Here is a 22288-nt window from a genome sequence, read left to right on the forward strand (position 1 = left end):
AAATTAAGTATGTTCAGCCATGCTTTTTTCGAAATACATTGTTTCGATAAAAAAAAAAAAAAGCCGTTTGCTCTTTAGGTCTCTTGACATTATAATTGTAACATAAACTTGTCATCAGCCGACAACAATACTGAATAAATTCGTTTTCCTGGCGAAAAAGAAAAATGTGTCGAAATGCCCTCAACGATTTCCTCGAGTATGTCACCATTGTCGGCCATCGTCGCGCTGTCGCTGATGTTCCGCCAACCGGAAGTAGGCTCAAGATCGCACACGCGCACTCTAGTCATACAGTGCAGCCATCTTGTTTGGATTATTTCTTTTTATGCCTCACTCAATTATTTTTCTTTTCGTTTTTTATTTAATTTATTTATAAGATGGGCGTCGGTCGCAAGTTTGAAATATCATTTTCATCGCTAATCGCGTAAATTAAAATCGGTGAGAAAAAAACAAACAAACACTATTCCTTTTATAAGGATTTCCCTCGTATTAAAAAGTTTAAATATACAAAACTCTGTATGATGTACGTACTCTTGATGGGAAGAATATCATATTCCAACTGATCAAGTTATTTTATTTTTAAATAAGAAAATCATAATTTATAGCTAACCGAATAGCGACTGTCTCAAAACACTAGTTTGAAAACAGTATCAAAGAACAAGGAGATAACTCAAGATAATTCAAACTTGCTAGATTTTTCTTGCAATACTTACGAACTAATCGCTTTAAAATGATTTTCTTTATAAAAAAAAAGCTATTCGGTAACAGATACGCACGTAATGAAACGAATTTTACTTTACTTGTTTTCTCACACAGGGGAGTTCTAGACAAGTACTGAGCGTTACATTATCACTAATAATAGCTTCCAATTTCACTTAATATAGTGCTCTACTCAAAGTGTAGTGAGTACACACACACACAACACACACACACATATATATTTACTGTATCACAATTTTCATGTTATCTAAGTATGCATATCATATGAGTGCTTTAAGCAATAACTGAAACCTGGAAAATTTTTCGACGATTCAAGAAGTGGCATTTTACTGTTACTATAAACAATATCAACTGTCTTAGAGTACTATGTTCGTTTTACGATGCAATGCTTTAAGCAAACTACCTTTCCCTTATATATATATATATATATATATATATATATATATATATATATATATATATATATATATACAAATTAAATAATGAAATTAAAATTAGAAAGATAACCATATCAATATACTGTACAAAATAAATAAATTAAATAAGAATAAATACATAATAAATAAATGAAAATAAAAATAAAAAAATATTTATAAGCTAAGACCAATAACAACACACAGTATTATTAAAAATGGTTAATACTATAAATGCCAACGCTGTTAGTAACATACAAAATATATAAGAGAAAAATAAAAAATATATAAAAACAAAGACAAGAAAGGAACGAGAGAAAAATAAATTAAATTAAAAAAATGAATAAAATAAATAATAATCGATAAAATAAAAACTTTATACACACACACACACACACACACACACACACACACACACACATATATATATATATATATATATATATATATATATATATATATATATATATATACTAGCAAGAGTACCCGTCGTTGACTGGGTTCAAAAACAGCCTACAGAAAATGGACTCTGATTTATTAAAATATGATAGGTTATGAAAAGGAAGGGTTGTAAAGAGATAGCTTAGAATTTGCGGGTATCAAAACCAAAGCAAAATATGATGAAAGTAAAAATAAAATAGATAAACCCCATAATTTATTATACCATACCTGTTCACACTGAAACACTTATCACAATATTCTGTGGATCTATATTAAAAAACCCTGTTAAACTTTGTGACATATTTCCATTCTATGGAGGACAGGCGCGAACGAACACCCCATAATTTTATTATACTATATTTCTTCAAACTGAAACATGATTATCAAAGTATACTTACGCAGATATATATGAAATTAATGAAAGTCTTTATTAAAGTTTGTGCCTATTTCCATTCTATGGAAGTCAGGCGCGAACGCAGACCCCACAATTTTATTATACCATCGCTATTTAAGTTAAAACATACTTATCAAAGTATTATTATGTACATCTATATCAAAAACACTTGTAAACGTTTTTTGTTTTTCATTTTTAAATTTTTTATTTTCATACTTTGTGAACCAGGCGCGAACGCAGACCCCACAATTTTAATGAACCACCGTTTTGCCAGATCAAACATACCCATTCCTGTGTCTCGATACATCTTCTATCATTATATGTAATCAGTTTTTAAAATAGTCAACCATATAGGAGCCTATTTGTGACTAGACGCATACACACACACACACACATACACACAGACATTCAGCTTTATATTATAGAAGTGGAAGTTTTAAAAGCCAAAAACAATGCGGAAAAGACCGGAAACATGAGTAAACAAAAGTATATTTCAAAAAAGTAAACAAAAGTATATTTCAAAAAAGTAAACAAAAGTATATTTCAAAAAAGTAAACAAAAGTCTATTTCAAAAAAGTAAACAAAAGTATATTTCAAAAAAGTAAACAAAAGTATATTTCAAAAAAGTAAACAAAAGTATATTTCAAAAAAGTAAACAAAAGTATATTTCAAAAAAGTAAACAAAAGTATATTTCAAAAAAGTAAACAAAAGTCTATTTCAAAAAAGTAAACAAAAGTATATTTCAAAAAAGTAAACAAAAGTATATTTCAAAAAAGTAAACAAAAGTCTATTTCAAAAAAGTAAACAAAAGTATATTTCAAAAAAGTAAACAAAAGTATATTTCAAAAAAGTAAACAAAAGTATATTTCAAAAAAGTAAACAAAAGTATATTTCAAAAAAGTAAACAAAAGTATATTTCAAAAAAGTAAACAAAAGTATATTTCAAAAAAGTAAACAAAAGTATATTTCAAAAAAGTAAACAAAAGTATATTTCAAAAAAGTAAACAAAAGTCTATTTCAAAAAAGTAAACAAAAGTATATTTCAAAAAAGTAAACAAAAGTATATTTCAAAAAAGTAAACAAAAGTCTATTCCGCCATCTTGAATATACTTTTGTTTACTTTTCTTTTTTTTTTTTTTTTTTGAAAAGTGGAGGTACCTTTCTCCCGAAATTAATCAAAGTTCCAACGGACTTTATACACACCGGACATACCAGCAACTTGGTTATAAAACAATTATACATCGAGGTGAGTAATGATAGATGAATAAACAGTTAGACATTTCTCTACTCAAACACACCCGTCTACTTATTTGTTTGTTTTTCTTTTCTTCACTCTCATGTTTCCGGTCTTTTTCGCATTGTTTTTTGGCTTTTAAAACTTCCATATATTCCTTTACAACAATGTTTCAAGCAAACTACCACCTACTCTTATACATACATACATACATACATACATACATATATATGTGTGTGTGTGTGTGTGTGTGTGTGTGTGTGTGTGTGTGTGTGTGTGTGTGTGTGTGTGTGTGTGTGTTGAATAAATTAAATAAATACCGAAATTTTATTCGAGTAAATTATATAAATTACGTAGCGCATTCCCATAAATCTAAACATGGCTTCTTTAATCTAGATATGGCTTCGCATAATTACCATAAGGTCCCGATAATAAAAAATTGAAATAAAATTGTTTTTAAATTGAAAGAAAAATAAAAAATAAAAAATGATAATAATAAACAAAATTAAATGAGATTTAATAACAACACAATCTTAATAGAAAGCTGAAATAGATTTAATATTCAACGACACATGGTGGATTAAGCGAACGCCGCTGGTATTGTCATTTCGGTAGAATTAAAACAGTAACTCATTTTCTCTTTCGATAAATTTAAATCAAATAATAAATTAATAAATATATCTGTAGAAAATATAGGAATAAAAATGACTCTAATGATAATGTGTAGTAGTTTGATTTTTCAAATAAGTCATATTATTGACAAAACTAACATTTTAACCATATATTCAAACACTACCGTGTCTGATTATATGGTTAAAAGGTTAGTTTTACTTATTTAGAACTGCTTTAAAGCTTCACCGCTCCCTCATTTTGGGACCAAATGTCAAACAATTTTTACAGCTCTTAGGTCACCTTCTCAGCTATATTTTCAAATAAAAATTTTGTAAATTTTCATTCATCAAAACAAAAGTTATAATAAAATTACTGGTGTTCAAAAGTCCTCAGAATTAATAATAAACGTTAAAGTCAGTTTCTTCTGCTTAACTGTTAGTTACCACAGCAACTTTTTCGTCATCGACACCTTCATAAATCATATCACTCGCATGCCATCTTATTGTGGTTAGCGAGAGAGTTAACAAAAGTGATGCTTTTTGTCATGCTTACGACGCCGCCCATTAATTCTGTTTCTCTCTTTTTTGTCCTGTCTTTCTGTTTATTTATTTAATTACGTCATTTATTTGTTGATGTTTTTATTTAGTCAGTTTAAGAAAAATAATAATAATTTTTAATGGATTATTGACACACAAAAAAGAAAATATTATTTCAAAGCAAAGCCTGGAAAAATCATGGATTACCAAAAAAAAAAGTGCGAGCATGAAAACTAATATGGTTAAGATTACGCTTAGAAAAGTAAAAGGACTAGTTGTTAAAACTAGAAAAGAAAAAATCAAGATATTCTAGTAAAAAATATAATAAATTTAGAAAAGCATTAAGAATTTATATATAATGTTGAATTGAACTTTTTTTTTAAATTTTAATGCTGCAATATTTTAAGTTATTTCTTTTCTAGTTTTAACAACTAGTCCTTTTACTTTTCTAAGCTTAATCTTAACCATATTACTTTTCATGTTCGCATTTTTCTATGTAATGTGTGTGCATATATATATATATATATATATATAAAATGGGTTAATAAATTCCAACGAAAGAAAGATGTATATTTAAATAAGGGAGTAGTCACCAACAATGTGTATTTTTTAACATTATTTTATTATTCCGTGTCTTGGTTTTTCATTGAGAATTATGTTTGGATCATTGTAATAATGTTTTTAAGTCATTGAAATCGTTTACGTACGTTTCAGACGGTCTGATGCGTCCTCGTCAGAAATTATATTAAAATGTGTAAAAATGGCGATTTTCTAGTTAGTTTGAAGTTTTTCCTTTAGGGTGGGGTAGGGTGTGTGTATGTGTGTGTGTGTGTATGTATGTGTGTGCGTGTGTGTTTATGTGTGTGTGTGTGTGTGCGTGTGTGTGTTTGCTTTTATTGGTTTGGGAATGTGTATATTGTTTTATAGTATTTTGGGGTTATTTGCTTTCTTAGGAAGGCGGCTGTGGTCCGAGGTCGTTACTAATGTGTGTGTGGGGGGAGGGGGGACTGGCTCTTCTGAAGTAAGGGTAGGCATTCTATTTTGATATTTATTTTTTGGATTCTTGGATTTTAGTATTGTGATTTTTCGTTTTAGTCTTATATTATGTTTGTTTAGAAAGAGTGGTGTATTTAAAATAGGGGATTTTTTAATGTTTCTATTTATTTGTCTCCCCATGTGGGTATGGCCAGACCCAGGATCGGTTCCTAGTGTGGGGAAGATTTTTTTCCCCAGAGGGGGGGGGGCATTGGGGGATGTAGGTATGGGAGGGGGATGATAGAAGGGAATGTAGTCGTTTCAGTCATGAGGGGGTTCTCCTCCGGAGGGAGCGAGGTGTTGGAACAGATATTATACTATGGTTCTAGGTGTCTCCTAGTGTTGTTGGTTTCGAGGTTAAGTAGGGTTGGTATTGTTCAGTGTGTTGTACTAGAGATAGGGGTGTTATGTCTGTGTGTGGTTGTATGCGCGCACGTGTGTGTGTTTTAATGTGTCGGTTCTGATTTATGTGTGGGTGTGTGTATGTGTATGTGTATGGGTGTGCATGCGAGTGTACCTTGCATTTCATGTTTTTTGTGTGATGGTATTAGGTTCTGTTCAGTTCAGGAGTGAATTTGGTGATGAAGTTTTTTTCCTGTGTAAGTAAATAAAAATAATTGTCTGTTTGGAAGATTGGCATTATTTTGAAGCTGTTTCCACTGCATGTGTGTACGTGTTTTGAAACATAGAGGTGTCTGTTATCTGCAATTTTGATGTTGCTCTTATGTAAGGCCACTCTATTGCTGAAATTTTTGGTGGCGCCTATGTAGGATTTGTTGCATGTTGTGCATCTTAGTGCATATACTACATTTCTGGAGGTGCAATTTAGATCCTTTTTTATTTTGAATGTTTGTGCTGGGTTTTTGAATGTGTATGTGTTACCTTCTATTATTATGTCACATACTCCACATAATACAAAAGGAGTTACAAAATGCAACAAACCGCGATGTGGAGTATGTGACATAATAAATATCAAAATAGAATGCCTACGCTTACTTCAGAAGAGCCAGTCCCCCCTCCCCCCACACACCCACAGCCGCCTTCCTAAGAAAGCAAATAACCCCAAAATACTATAAAACAATATACACATTCCCAAACCAATAAAAGCAAACACACACACGCACACACACATAAACACACACATACACACACCCTACCCCACCCTAAAGGAAAAGAAAAACACATTAGCAGAAAGAGATAGCGACTGACTACAGCGAGGTAAAAATCTCCCTGGACAAACCAAATAAAAAAAAAGCAATAAAAATTCAGCATACCAATGTATAATAAACACTTACAAGCCTCCACCCCTTGGAAAAACTTCAAACTAACTAGAAAATCGCCATTTTTACACATTTGAAAATAATTTCTGACGAGGACGCATCAGACCGTCTGAAACGTACGTAAACGATTTTAATGACTTAAAAACATTATTACAATGATCCAAACATAATTCTCAATGAAAAACCAAGACACGGAATAATAAAATAATGTTAAAAAATACACATTGTTGGTGACTACTCCCTTATTTAAATATATATATATATATATATATATATATATAGAGAGAGAGAGAGAGAGAGAGAGAGGGAGGGAGGGAGAGAGAGAGAGAGAGACTATATCAGGGCTTGTGCAGATTAGTTGCCCATCGGAAAGTCTTTTAAAATCAAACATGGCTTTTAATTCAAAATATTTCTACCCGATCATGGCTGACGGAACAAGAAAAATCTACATTGTAGTTTTAAGTGTCAAATGTCGCATAGGTTCTCCGATGCGACATGATTTTTAAATTCAATAAGACGAAATCAAAGAAGATCAGAGGTTGTATTAGCCGAAACATTGTGAGAATGATATCAAAGATAGGGATAGTAGTTAGAAAAAGTTGCATGAGTACAAACATTTTTATTGTTAAATGCGTAGAATTTTAAAAACGTTCGTTGCCTTCTTGCATTTATTAAATTTATTTAATTAATTTTTTATTAACTTATTAAATTTATTTTATTTATTTAATTAATATATTTAATTTAAATATTTAATTTAATTAGTTAACTTAATTAATTAATTAATTAATTTAATTAATGTATTTAATTAATTTATTATACTGCATTATTCCTTTCTCACCGAAAGGTAATCAGTGACACGAAATAATTTTTAAAACGGGAATGATTTGAACTTGAGGACAATTATTCGGTGTCGACGGTGTGGCGAATTTTTTTTTTTTTTTTTTTTGTAAGATATGAAGAACATACACGTTTTAATAAAAACGTTCAAGTGTCTGTGTCCATCCATCGCTCCCTCTCTGTCTCTGTCTGTCTGTCTGTCTGTCTGTCTCTCTCTCTCTCTTTCTCTCTCTCACACACACACACACACACACACACACACACACACATGCTGCGACTATATTCCGTGGGTGTGTGAGTGTATTTCCGTGCGGTTTTGCAACGCGTAGTCGAACCACAAAAAATCACTCGTAAACGATTGAAAGTATATTTACACATCGCTAGTGACAAAAGCCTATTTGCATAGCGTATTAATGTAAGTGTTGATAATGTTAGTGTTAATAATGTTAGTGTTAGCACTGTTAGTGTTAGTAATGTTAGTGTTAGTACTATTAGTGTTAGTAATGTTAGTGTTAGTAATGTTATTGTTAGTAATGTTAGTGTTAGTACTGTTAGTGTTAGTAATGTTATTGTTAGTAATGTTAGTGTTAGTACTGTTAGTGTTAGTAATGTTAGTGTTAGTAATGTTAGTGTTAGTAATGGGGTAGGCATGTAAGTATAATTGTGTGTTCATTTGTGTGTGCAAGTATATGTGCAACCGACAGGAGGTTAGCAATGAATTCAAAATGAATCCAAAATCTAGTTGACACGCAGGTTTCGTTTGATCATTAAAGTTAAGCAACGTTAAACCTGGTCAGCACTAAAATGAGTAACCATTTGGGACTTCCAGGTGCTGTATGTGCTTTCTGCTTATCTCGGCATTGTTTCCAGTCGTCCTGGACTTCTCCTTGCCATTGGGCTCAAGCAGTGCTGATTCAGGAGAGGTCGCCGATGGAACATTGTTCTGCTGGTTTGCTTCTTGACCGACTACAATATCGTTGCCTTCAAGTCCTATGTAAGCAAGTTCAGAAAAGTCTGACAAGGTTCACTCTGCACATGTCTGGACGCTTCTGCCTACTCCCCCAGCAAACTGCTTTTATGGCGCACCTCAAAATCACGTGTGAGACGCGATTTTTCGAAAACTTTGTTAATAAGACCATGGTTGCCATCTTGGATCTTTCAGTTTTTCCTTCTCAGTCCGCATGACAGACACGAACACGTTTTTGTGGTAAGCCTTCTCTATTTTCCCCCCAAACTCCCCCCTGATCTCAGGATCACAACAATGGCACGGATGTGGTGGTCGCCTCCGCCGGGTGCTTCTTCATTGCGTCCTCGTCCACGGTCTGTAGGCCAAAAAAACCTGTGTCCCTTGAGAGGCTACTGATGCCTGAGTCACTTTCAGATAAAGCTGGTGTGAACCAGAGTGATACCTCACTGATCTCCATTTACTCGTGTCATCCAGTGGTGGTTGCAACAGCATTGCCAGCTGCAGATTTTTAGAAATCTTACGTGACTGCATGCATCGACTCGCACTGCCAGTGTGCTGATCATTTCAGTGACAAGCCTGATTCCATACCTCATTGTACACTTGCCGTGCAGGTTTTTAATCCAGATGAGATCTCCTTTCTTTAGCCTATCTCCAATTGTTTCCAGTTCAGGCAACGGGTTGGTCTCTATGCCTTTTACCCTGACCTGATATGTTGTACAATGCATCCGTCGGCACAGTGGAGGATGAGATATTATCCTTCAGGGTCACATTGTACAGATAGACTGCTTCAGACACCATGCAGTCCGTCCTGGCTGTGATGGTCTTGACAGTCCTGTGGTTCCATGCAGTGACCCAATTTCTGCTTGATATGTGAGCACATCGGAACTGCAGGCGTACTCCCCAGCCATTAGACAAACTTTTAGAATTGCTCATTGGTGAATGCGGTGGCATTGTCGGTTAGTATCTCCGTTGGGGGGGGGGGCTCGTTCAAGGAAAACACTGCTTAACTGACGGATGATGGCAGCTGTAACTTGCCGGTACAGTGGCCACCATATCGCAAACCTGGATGGGCCACGGTCAATGAGAGTCAGGAAATCCTCGTTGTGGTGGGTAATATCTATCAACAGCCGGCTCCAGTGGTCCCTCACATCCAGTTTCCCTTTCTCCCAGCAAACGGGTGCTGGATCGATGGATTGGCAAGCCACACAGCTTTGGACCACTCTACTGACGTCTGCCTTCTGTACTCCTGAATCAACCAACTTAGCAAAATATAAGATCCATTTGATCCCTGGGTACCTGCTTTGCTGGTGGACTTCTTTCATTCGATTAAATCAAACAGGGCTCACAGATGCTGCACAGGTAAGTTGTATGGGTTCAATGGCTCTCTTAGTAGCGTCTAGCCATCTTTTGGGTACCCTTGTCAAACAATCTGCTTTGTTCTGGCTGAATATGATCAGGGACACCTCCATTGACATCACGCATTCTTGTACCAGCCTCGCGATTCTGTCAAGTTGCCGTAGGATGAGCATCTCGCTCATGGCTATGGTTCACACCCTGGCCCTCCCAGTAAGAGTATCTGAAGTCCACTTGTAGACACAGGCAGAATCGGTGAACAGTCAGAGGGTAGTCGATTTCCACAGGATTGCCAAGTTTATCCCCTTGATGACAGCATTGAGCTCTGCCAGGTTTATATACTGAGTCCTTTTTTGGTCATAGCCAGCAAGCATCCTCCACTAGAACTCCATCATGGACTAGCAACACACCAGTGGCAAGAGAGCTCGCATTAACCCACACTCTGAGGTCTCGGCCATCAACACACCATCTGCTCCGCACTGGGTCTTCCTCGCACACCCTGGTAAGGACCTCCCTGAGCATTGGTTTAAGAGGGGCATCATGAACTTCATCATCCCACCCAGCAGTAACATCGGACGCTCTCCAGTTGATGAACGCCACTGCAACACAGAGCCAGCTGCCGACAGGGAGGTACCCAACTAATTTTCCACACAGAGAAAATATGCTTTGCTGTGTAGAAATGAGGGGCATTTCCGGGACCTTGTTCCCTCATTTCCAACATAGAACATCATTCTCTTTCCAGACCTGCAGACAAAGCATCTGTGTATCATCCTGTAGCCTTTCCGGTTCCTTGCTGAGGAGAACAAAGTTGCAAAGATGCTCCTACATGCTTGCCACAGCCATAATTCCCTTATTCACGTACACATCAATATATGCAGATGTTGCCTGCTGTATGTGCTCATTCTTAGCCAGAACGGCATTAACAATCATCTGCTTAATCGATGGCACCACATTAAGTCCAAACTCCATGCAGGTTAGACAATACCTTTTCCCCTTAATAAGTACGGTGATTGATGCACGTGCACCTGAATGTTGGCCTTGTGAAGATCTAACACAAATACTTTAGATCCCAATTTCTTGTCGGGATAAGGAACTAGCCACACGTTATCAATCCAAGTCTGTAGTTCCTTGTCGTATTCCGCACAGGCTCTGGGTGAATCTTATATTCCGGCACTCTTTTGTACAACTTTTCTGGCGGCTGCTCATTCGACCATTTCCAGGATACCATCCAGGACTTCATGTGCTGGTCAAATTCATCATGAAAATCAGGCTGTTCCAACTCAATGGATGCGCCTAGAGCAAGACCTACTTCAGTGAACTGTGCCTTACCCTCATCGTCAATCTAGACGCCACCCAATTCTTTGATAGCGTCTATTCCTAGGAGTAGGTCGTAACCAAACAGCTCAGCGTCTATAAGCAGGGCTCAAATAGCTACTGACTGCCCATCACCGATACTTACACAGATGTTGCTTACTCCACAAGAGGCTAGAGAGCCCGCCAACCTCAGCACCAAACCCTTCAACTTGTACTTAACGTTTTGCATTTAAACTTTAAATGAAATTTTGCATTTAAACTTTAAATGAAATTTTGCATTTAAACTTTAAATGAATACTTTGCATTTAAACTTTAAATGAAAATTTGGCATTTAAACTTTAAATGAATACTTTGCATTTAAACTTGACATGAACATTTGCATTACAACTTGAAATGAATATTTTCAATTTCACTTTGAAATGGACAATTTGCATTTCAATTAAAATGAACATTTCGCATCTCAACTTCAAATGAACATTCTGCATTTCAACTTGAAATGAACATTTTTTATTTAAACTTGAAATGACTATTTACATTTCAAATTTAAATGAACATTTTCCAGTTAAAATTAAAATGATCATTTTGCATTTTAACTTGAAAGGAACATTTTTCGTTTCAACTTGAAATGAACATTTTGCATTTCAACTAAAAATGACCATTTCGCATTTTAACTTGAAATTATAATTTTGCATTTAAACTTGAAAGGAACATCTTGAATTTACACTTCAAATGACCATTTTGCATTTCAACTTGAAATGAACATTTTCCATTTTAATATGAAATGACCATTTTGCATTTCAACTTGAAATGAACATTTTCCATTTTAATATGAAATGAACATTTTGCATTTCAACTTGAAATGAACATTTTCCATTTTAATATGAAATGAACATTTTGCATTTCAACTTGAAATGAACATTTTCCATTTTAATATGAAATGAACATTTTGCATTTCAACTTCAAATGAACATTTTGAAACGTCAAATAAACATTTTGCATTTATACTAGAAATAAACATTTTGCTTTCAACTTGAAATTAACATTTTGCATTTCAACATTAAATTAAAAGTTGCATCTCAACTTGAAATGAACATTTTGCATTTAAATTTAAATGAACACTTTGCATTTAAACTTTAAATAAACAATTTTTCATTTAACTTAAAATGAACATTTTGCATTTCAATTTGAAATGAACATTTTGCATTTCAACTTGAAATGAACATTTTGCATTTCAACTTGAAATGGACATTTTGCATTTCAAATTTAAATCATCATTTTGCATTTAAACCTAGAAAAAACATTTTGCATTTCAACTTCAAATGAACATTTAGCATTTTAAACTGAAACCAACATTTTGCATTTCAACATCAAAATTTTAAATTTGGCATTTCAACTTAAAATAAACATTTTGCGTTTCAACTTTGAATGACCATTTTGCATTTAAACTGGAAATGAATATTCAGCACTTCTACTTGAAATAAACATTTTGCATTTTAACTTGCAAAGAACATTTTGCATTTCAACTTGAAATGAACACTTTGCATTTCAACTTGAAATGAACATTTAATGAACATTTTTGCATTGAAACTTGAAATGAACATTTTCCATTTCAAATCGAAATTAACACCTTGGATTTAAACTTGAAATGCACATTTTTTTGCATTTAAACTTGAAATAAGCATTTTGAATTTTTACTTCGAAATGAACCTTTTGCATTTCAACTTGAAATGAACAGTTTGCTTTGGAACTTTAAATGAACATTTTGCATTTCCACTTTAATTAACATTTTGCATTTCAATTTGAAATGAACGTTTTGCATTTCGACTTGAAATGAACATTTTGCATTTCGACGTGAAATGAACATTTTGCATTTCTACTTGAAATTAAACTTTTTTTTAATTTTACCTTCAAATAAACACTTTGCATTTCAAATTTGAATATTTAGCATTCAACTTGGAATTAAAATTTCGCATTAAATCTTCAAATGAACATTTTGCATTTCAACTTGAAATGAACATTTTGCATTTAAACTTCAAATGAAGATTTTTCATTTCAACTTGAAATAAACATGACAATTTTTAATTAAAATGAACATTTTGTATTTAAACTTAAAATAAACATCTTGCAATTCAACTTGAAATGAAGATTTTGCATTTAAATTTGAAATGAACATTTTGCATTTACATTGAAATGAACATTTTTGCATTTAACTTTAAATGAACATTTTGCATTTAAACTTAAAATGAACATTTTGCGTTGATTATTGAAATGAACATTTTGAATTGCAACTTGAAATGAACATTTTGACTTTCAACATTAAATAAACATTTGTATTTCTACTTGAAATTAACATTTTGCATTTAAAATTGAATCAGAGATTTTGCATTTTTACCTCGAAATGAACATTTTACACTTCAACTTGAAATGGACATTTTGCATTTCAACTTCAAATGAACATTTTTGCATTTCAACTTGAAATGGACATTTTGCATTTTAATTACAAATTAAAATTTTTGATTAAATCTTGAAATGAACATTTTGTTTGCATATAAACTTTAAATGAGCATTTTGAATTTCAACTTCGAAATGAACATTTTGCATTTCAACTTGAAATAAACAGTTTACACTTGAAATGAACGTTTTGCATTTCGACATGCAATGAACATTTTGCATTTACACCTTGGAATGAACATTTTGCATTTCAACTTCAAATGAACATTTTTGTATTTTAACTTTTAATGATCATTTCGCATTTAAACTTCAAATAAACTTTTTGCATTTCAACATGAAATGAATATTTTGCATTTTAACTTCAAATGAACATTTTTGCATTTAAACTGCAAAGGAAATCTTTGGACTTAAACTTGAAATGAACATTTTGCATTTCCACTTGAAATGAACATTTGGCGTTTAAACGTGAAATAAACATTTTACATTTCAACTTGAAATAAACATTTTACATTTCAACTTGAAATGAACATTTGGCATTTCAACTGGAAATAAACATTTTGAATTTAAACTTGAAATGAACATTTTGCATTTCAAATTGAAATTAACATTTTGCATTTAAACTTTTAATGAACATTTTGCATTTCAACTTGAAATAAACATTTTGCATTTCAACCTGAACTGAACATTTTGCATTTCAACTTTATATATACATTTTGCATTTCAACATCAGATGAACATTTTTGCATTTAAACTTGAAATGAACGTTTTGCAATTAAACTTCATATGAATATTTTGCATTTCAACTTCAAATGAACATTTTGCAATTAAACTTGAAATAAACATTTTACATTTAAACTGGAAATGAACACTTTGTATTTCAACTTTAAATGAATATTTTGCATTTCAACTTGAAATGGACATTTTGCATTAAAACTTGAAATGAATAATTTCGATTTAAACTTTAAATGACCATTTTGCATTTAAACTTTAAATGAACATTTTTCATTCAACTTAAAATGAACATTTTGGATTTCATCTTGCAATTAACCTTTTGCATTTCAACTTGAAATAAACATTTTGTATTTAAACTTGAAATTAATATTTTCATTTCAACTTGAAAAGAACATTTTACATTTAAGATTTAAACGAACATTTGCATTTTAACTTCGCAATGAAATTTAAACTTAAAATGAATATTTTGAATTTCAACTTGAAATGAACATTTTGAATTTCAACTTGAAATGAACACTTTGCATTTCAACTTGAAATAAACATTTTGCATTTCGACTTGAAATCAACATTTTGCATTTCTACTTCGATTGAACATGTTTGCATTGTAACTTCTAATGAATAATTGGCATTTAAACTTGAAATGAACAATTTTACATTTAAACTTGAAATAAACATTTTACATTTAAACTTGAAATAAACAGTTTGCAATTCAACTTGAAATAAACATTTTGCAATTCAATTTGGAATGAACGCTTATAAATGTACGATTTCGTATATTTATAAGCTACAATTAACATCCAAATAAATGCTTTGATGATAATTACGGTTTTCAAAAGGCGAACAATTAAAAGATACGTCTGCCTTACTTAAAAAAAATTGCTAGGTTTATTTTTGTTGTCTTTCACATATAAAAAAAAAAACACCTAATACTTTTGCTGATGAGGAGACTTTATTTTTAAAAAAACTATATGTCAAAATTATTGTCCGTGGCAATAAAAACATCGTTTCTGAAACGATCGTACAAATTATTGACTTTGTTGTTGTTCCTTCTTATGAAACAGATTTTTAATTTTTAATTCTAATTTTAAATTATCAATCACATTACTATATATATATATATATATATATATATATATATATATATATATATATATATATATATATATATATATATATATATATATATATATATATATATATAAACTATTTCTGTCTCTATTCACATATATTTTTCTTTAACTTCTATATCTTCATATCTATATATATCATTCTACCCGGATATTCTTTCTATACTCTCTCTCTCTCTCTCTCTCTCTCTCTCTCTCTCTCTCTCTCTCTCTCTCTCTCTCTCTCTCTCTCTCTCTCTCTCGCCGACCGCACAGCGACGGTCACATTTCGTTTTAATCGGAGCCACAGCTGCGTCCACTTCTCGTCGACTAGGGGGTAAGTCTCACGGAAACATGCATGCCCAATCTTAAACACTTCTACTAACCTGGCCAATCAAAATTCACCGGAAGTTGTTGAGTGACACATTGGTAGTCATCTTCTTTCGAACTTGTCTCCTCTCGGAAACTGTTTGGTATCCCTGCTGGTCCCGTTAGACTGTCCCCACGAGACGTCATCAAAACTGAAAATTTATTTTTCGGCGATTTTGTTGAATTTTATTTATTTCATGTGTTTAGCGTATTTTAAAATGATGTTATTTACATATTTTATCAATAACTTCAGAGACATGTAAATCTAACGGATTTAGGATGGCGCCGGATTTTACTCGACGTGAAACCTCGATGTCGTAGAACAATTCTAAAAGCGAAAATTAAACAAAGATAGTTAATAAAAATATACACATTGCTTGAAAATAACATTTTCAAATCATTAGTGACATTTATTTACTGTATTTTTGTCTAATTTTTTAAATTTTTAGTTAACCCTAAATCCGGCTGGCAAAGTCATAAAACCACATGCTGCCGCCTTAAAGTAATAGACCCTTCCTTAAAAAAATGTGTGCATATAGATATGCTATGGATAAATAGATAGATGCAAACCGATTTCGATAAGGATAGACACACATACACATACATGTGTGTGTGCGCGCGCGTGTGTGTGAAGAGAGAGAGGGGGGTAACAGGGTTTTTTTTTAAATAAAGGATAAAAAGAAAAAGAAAAGAAAGTCGAAAAACAAACAGAAATAAAGAAGAGTAAAGAAAAAATGACAGAACCAATAAAGAAAGAAACGAAGAAAGAAAAGCGACGACAAAAAAAATAGAAAAAAGTACGAAAAAAAAGAAAGAAAAGAAAGAAGAGTAAGCAAGATAAAAAAAAAGATGAGTAAGGAGAAGCGATAAGGGAAAATAAAGGAAAAAATATATATGAAAAGTAAAAAATAATAAAAAGGCGCAAAGAGAAAGGAACGCCAATTTTTTTTTTTTTTTTTTTATAAGATGGCGCAGTTTTCGATTGTTCGTCTCGTTTTTATTTTCGGACTGACAAAAGATTTTTGTATTGTAAAGAAAACACAAGTCGAAAAGCGATGGAGAGGTATGACCAAGACACCACGACCCTTGGGCCCCCCTTGACTTAATTGACTGGGCGGAGACAAAGAGAGGGCACGAGAGAGATGTTCTTAAGAGAAAGAGGTAGCCATGTTTGGAAGGGCTACTCACGTGCGGACGTCAAAAATATAAAATGTAGGGAGAAAAGAAGGAATTTGACGTACAATGAATTCATTAACAGGTTACGGGGACATGCCTTTTGCCACCAGCGCTTTAAATCATCATTTTAGAAAAAGGACAATTTTAAAGGATACGAACGGATTGGAAAGGCGCATTTTTCTTGTAAAATTTAAGTTCATTTTCTGTGAGAAACTTCACAAATATATCAAGATATTAAGTCAGTGGTTCTCAACCTTTTTCACTCCATTCCCCCCTTCATGAATTCTCAACATTTGTGTGGCTCCCCTTCATTTTTCTCCCAAATCCCACCCTGCCAAAAAAGGCGCAGAAAAAAAAGAATAAATAAAATGTTGATGAAGAGAACACCCTTGCTTTATTACAAAGTTTACAGTCATAATTATCTTATATTGATAGATTTCTGTGATATGCTTAACTTACATCACTAGACTACAAAAGACTAGCAGACAATAGCAAATTTGATTTGGATGGGAGAAAGTTCAATTAACCTCTGCATACTTTATCACACATCAGTGGGAAGGCTGATATTGTTTCTTTTCAGTCAGTTGACGAATCCGAGGTTGTGTCACTGACAATGCACATCTCATGTCGGGGTCCACATCCAATCGGTTGCGGCTCTTATTCTTTATTTGTAGAAGGGTGGAGAAACCAGACTCACATAAATAGGTAGTTGAAAAAGGCAAGAGTAGTCGAAGTGCAATCTCACTGACTTTTGGATATGACTGATGCATCGAACACCAGAATACATTCAGAGATTTTTCTTCATAGAGATCTTTGGCAGCAGAATCATGTTTGAGATCAAGGAACTCGTCCTGAACATCACTGGGAATGGTAGTAATATCAAGAGTGCCAGAGAATGGATTCCTTACCAACTTCCCTTCTTCCTCCTCGAATTCTGGGAAGTACATATTAAGTTCACTTTCCAAGGATCTCAGATGCTGGGTGATTTCAGTTTTAAGTAATGGGTCAAGCAGACTATCTTCTTCATTCTCGTCAAGGACAGCTGAAAGGTTTTCAAACATGGCAACATTCCCGGCACCGACTTTCCTTTGCCAATTCTGGAGCTTGGCAAGAAATCCACGAAGACAGTCCATCAGGTGAAACACATTTCTTTCCTTGCCCTGTAGTTTCAGATTCAACCTATTTAGCTGCTCAAATATATCTGCTAAATATGCAAGACGTGGCTCCCACAAAACCTCATTGAAGTGACTCAACAGATCATCTTTCCCTTGCATTTCCAGGAACAATTTTAGCTCCCCCCGAAGTTCAAACACTCGATTCACAACATTGCCCTTGGAAAGCCAGCGCACTTTGGAGTAAAAGAGGAGAGCTTCATGCTCCGAATCCATGTCTCTACAGAGGTTCTGGAAAAGGCGAGAGTTCAGAGCTCCAGCTTTTACAAAGTTGACGCATTTGACCACTGCCTCCAGGATCTTGCAAAGTTCATCAGGGAGGGTTTTCGACGCCAGTGCAAAACGATGGATCATACAATGAACCCCCTTGGCATTCGGAGCTACTTCCTTGACACGCTTCTGGAACCCTGATTTTGATCCCAGCATCGCTGGAGCCCCGTCAACAATTTTCCCATGGGATCCTGTTAGCTTTGAAGAAAGAAGATAGCTTTTCCATCACATCTTCAGCTGTTGTGGTGGTCTCAAGCTGTGTACATAACAGATATTCTTCCTTGATATCACACAAGAAAATATACCTAACAAACACGAGTAGCTGTGCACACGAACTCACATCCGTTGACTCATCCAGTTGTATTGCAAACATACCAGCTGGAGACGATTTGATCTCCTGTATCACTTTTTCCTTTATGTCATCTGACATTTCATTAATTCTCCGCTTCACTGTGTCATTTGACAAGGAAATTTGTTGAATTTTACGTTCATTTGCATCTCCAAGAACACGCTTGATCATCTTTAAAGTACATGGCTTAATTAAGGTTTCACCAATTGTGTGGGGCTTCTTTTGCTTCGCTATTTCAAGGGCAACCTCGTATGATGCCTCAACTACACTTGAGGTCTGTTGTTGGAAAGCACCAGTTGCATCCAGTTTCTGTTTTCCGAAACTACTTTCATGGCGCCTGAAGAAATCGGGGTCTTTTTCAGCATACTGTGGATGGATGGTCTGCAAATGATGCTTCAACTTACTAGGCCTCATAGAATCGTTCCCCAACACTTTGAAGCACAGTACACACTGAGGTTTCTCGATGCCATCAGCGAGAATTGATGTAAATCCGTAGCTAATGTACTCTTCACTGTACTTCCGCTTCTTAGTAACACTAGTAGCCATCGCAAATCTAGGGAAAATAAAGAAGACAGACCATCAGAACAAACATTAAGTGATAAGACAAAAGAATGATAATGAAGGACAGATAAATAGGACAAGTGATAAAATGACAAACACACAAATATCCACATACATAATACATCCATGGACTCACACATTAAGCACACACACAGTCATACACAAACATACACAGAGAGAGTAAAGATGATAAACATTCACACTCAACCTAGCAAGCTGAAATGTACTTTCTACAGCAAGAACACACCTCCTTTGACAAGCACTGCCCCAATTGAAATTATGAGAAGAATAGCGAGTCACATCAATATTAGCACTAAAAAAAAAAAAAGCAGGAATACCTGAGTAGGGAATGAGCATGAATACAATGATACCAAAAAATAAGAAAATAATAAAGGAAGTGCACAAATATTTCACACACGAAAACAGCGACCGCATTTATAATTGTCGAACAAAATAAGTAAAACAGTATACAGTATGGTTCAGAATCAATTATACCCACATGTTTACGTGCTGATATCCAAGGCCACACTGAGATAATTCGATCACCTCTCTCCCACATACATACACACATACATACATACACACGTACACACACATTCGTAACAATATTATGTAGGTAACAAAATTTTATTGTCAACTTAATCAATTAAAAAAGAAAATTCCACCATGGCCCCCCTAAATTATTGCCATGGCCCCCTTGGGGGCCATGGCCCCCAGGTTGAGAGTCTATGTATTAAGTACAATGTTAAGACATTCACAACGGAAAAGATTGATATGTTATAATACCATTATTTTTACTTATTCTCGACCCTTTCTTTTTCATATAAGTTTAGGACTGTTACGCACACACACACACACACACACACACACACACACACACACACACACACACACACATTTACTTTGGGATATTTTTAACATTGCTCGGGGTTTTGTTTTTATGCCTTTTTAATGCTTATTTTGATCTGTATCTTTGGTAATTCCAAGATTTTTTTTTTTTTTTTTGTAATCCTAAATTATTTATATATATATCTCCACCCACGCCTATCTGAATCTGCTACCTCCCCACATACACTACAATCTAACGTATTTTAACCTTCAAAACTTAAATATTGTCGATACCTGTCTCCCTCCCCCTTATCTCTTACCCCCCCCCCCGCCTTTTTTTCTCTAAAACACTTCTTCCAAATATTAACAATCACTTCTGTAAGGTCTGACGAGGCTGTTGGATCGTAAACATGGTCCAACATCCGAAACATATGTAATCATATATATATATATATATATATATATATATATATATATATATATATATATATATATATATATATAGAGAGAGAGAGAGAGAGAGAGAGAGATTTAAAATATATTTATATTACATCTATCTTTCTAAGGATATTTAAAAATTGAGCATTAATATACGAAACAAAAGTATAAAAATATAATTTACATTATTTAATTTATCAAGTTTTTTAAAAAAAAGTTAACGACAGATTTTCCTTATTTCATGGAGTTTCAAAAATTAGGGTTTTTTTCTCCTGCAGAGGAAATAACTAACAAAATAAAAATAATGAAATTCTATAGAATGTTCAAAAAATCAATTAAAATTATAAAATGATATTTAAAATGATGTCTATCAATCGAGATGTCGTCAAATGATAACATCCGGTTCTCATTTTTATTTCATATTTTATTTTATTTTCTATTATTGTACGGCAACCGAAAAGGCTAAATTGCGCTTCGCCTCTAACTTCACCTTAGATATTACTCTCTTTGCGGACAGAAACCACACTTGATGATCTGCTAATACCCTCTTCCCATGTCCGTTATATTATAAACACTTAGACACCTCCAAAGCGTGTAGATATGACCTTATTCTTGCTAAATGAATGCTTTTCTAAGCTAGCTCATGTTCTCCCCAAATGCTTTGCCGAATCTTGTTTCCCTGATAGTTTGGAAAATTTTCTCTGTTGTACCGACATTGAAGAATTCTGATGAAATATTATTGTCCTATTAGTCTTCTCCCTCCTTTCTCTAAAGTCGTTAATCGACCAAACGTCAATTCACCACCTCGTTAACGCAAAAATTTTCGTTTTTTATATGTTGTGGATATCCTACCGATCATCCCTGAAAGTATATACCATGCACTGCACAAGGCGGTGTAAGCTAGGGCAATAGTCCTTTGATATAACCAAATCATTTGACAATATTTCACATGAAGGTTTTCTCATGAAAATTAAATCGTACGGTATTACTGGACGAATAATAATATAATCTTAGACAAGAGAAAAATCAAGGTTGTCCTCGATGGCCGTATATCCACACAACGCGACGTTAACGCATGTGCCCCAGGGGTTGATATTTAGACCTTTATTGTTCCTGACATTCATAAACGATTTCCCTAATGAAATTATGTTCGAGAGAAAATTGCTAATGACACTAGACATGTGGGAAAAACGAATGTACACATATCCAACGCTGTAACGGAATGGGATGCAAATGGGATGCAAATATTTGATGCTACTAAAACAAAACTCCTTTTTTTTTATTACAAAGAATCTTGTAAAGCATCGGTTGTTATGGACAATAATATACAAGCTGGGAAGTCAGCATTAAAACTCGTCCACTAATAATTACAGGTAAAATGAAATCGAGCAAATACACAGAAGACATTGCCAATGTTGCTGCAAAGAAGGTTTGCTCCCTCTACCGTAGTAAAATAATACTCACACCTGACAAGATCCAATATCTTTACATCTTTACAAAGCCACCATTCGTCCACGTATGGAATATTTGGACTGCTGGTCTCTCTCTATTGGGTTGGATCAAAAAAGTTTGCATTCTAATAAATTTCGCTGTCATCCGTTGCATTGTTGTACTTGTTTTACAAGTACTTTAATGGAATGTGTTCCGACGAACTCGAAGCACTAGGACCTCTTCGACATAAATATTTCCGACTAATCCGACA

This window comes from Euprymna scolopes, chromosome 39, assembly GCF_053919585.1.
Source record: "Euprymna scolopes isolate OS-2025 chromosome 39, ASM5391958v1, whole genome shotgun sequence".
Classification (NCBI taxonomy): domain Eukaryota; kingdom Metazoa; phylum Mollusca; class Cephalopoda; order Sepiida; family Sepiolidae; genus Euprymna; species Euprymna scolopes.